Genomic DNA, 1170 nt, shown 5'->3' with positions numbered 1-1170 from the left:
GCCAAAGCTGCTCGGCCAGGGGACACCCGGCTCGTCCCTGCGCTGCACCCGCTGGGTCCCTCTGCTTGTCCTCTCCCCTCGCTGTTATCTCGCTCTGCCCATCCAGGGCAGACCCCTCTGGGGCTGCCGGGTGACCCACTGGGACACCCGCTCTGTCACAAGCCCACGTTGGCTTTCCCAGCTCGTCACGGTGCGAGGCGGAGGAGATGACATCCCTGCTCCTGCCAAGACAAACACGGCGCCTTCCAAACACGCGGGGCTTGGCAAGCCCGTGCCGCGGCCATCGATCACCGAGCCCGCCGCGCTCCGGCCCCCGACAGCCCGGCTGGGGAGCGGAGCAGGGGAGAGACAGCAGGGGGCTCAGGGGGGGCTTTCAGCAACTCTCCGTCCCTCCCCACAGCTCTGCCAGCTGAAGGATGGAGCACCCACCTCCATGCCTGGAACTGGGGGGACATGCCCTGGCTCCCACCCGCTGCTGCCATGGGGTGCTGGGCAATACCGGGGGGTCGGTCCCCAACCCCTTTGGCTCCCAGAGGGTGGGGACGGATCGTCCCTGGGGGTGGTTGTGCTGAAGGGTGCCCTGCAGCTGCTGGCTTAGCCCCAGGCAGAAAGTTAGCCAGAGCCACCTCCAGGATCTTACAATAATAAACCCAGCTCTGGGGAGCATTTGTCGCCGGGGCCGGAGCAACGAAGGCCCAGATATCCCAAACATCTGCAGGGCGGAGCGTGGGAGGCAGAGGGCAAACGGGGAGGTCCTGGGGGTGCAGGCAGGGTCTGTCCTCTCCACAGTGTCCTAGGATGGTGACCCTGCATTCCCCTGCCTGCTCTCCGCAGCACGGCACCAGGAAACTGGCACCCCCTGGCCCTGCGGGGCCACTCCCCCACTGTCCCCAGGAGCGGACGGGCAGTGTGGGCTTGTCAACCCCCCGGGGCGGGGAGAGAGGCAGCAGCCGCTTCCCGGGGGCTGTGGGGCAGGAGCGGGGCAGCAGAGGGTTAAGCAGCCGTCTGGCAGGCGGGAGGGGGAGCGGAAGGAGGGGGGGAGAGCTGGAGGGGTTTGTTTAATAGCTGGAGACAAGCTATGCGGCTGTGCAGGTCGGACGGGCCCTGCAGCCCCCCGACCCCTGCCTGTTCCCCCCACTTCCCCGCAGGGGGCTGCCCCAGAGAGAGCAG

This window comes from Chaetura pelagica, unplaced genomic scaffold (assembly GCF_000747805.2).
Source record: "Chaetura pelagica isolate M959 unplaced genomic scaffold, ChaPel_1.0 scaffold114, whole genome shotgun sequence".
NCBI lineage: Eukaryota > Metazoa > Chordata > Aves > Apodiformes > Apodidae > Chaetura > Chaetura pelagica.
This window is presented reverse-complemented; position numbering follows the sequence as displayed.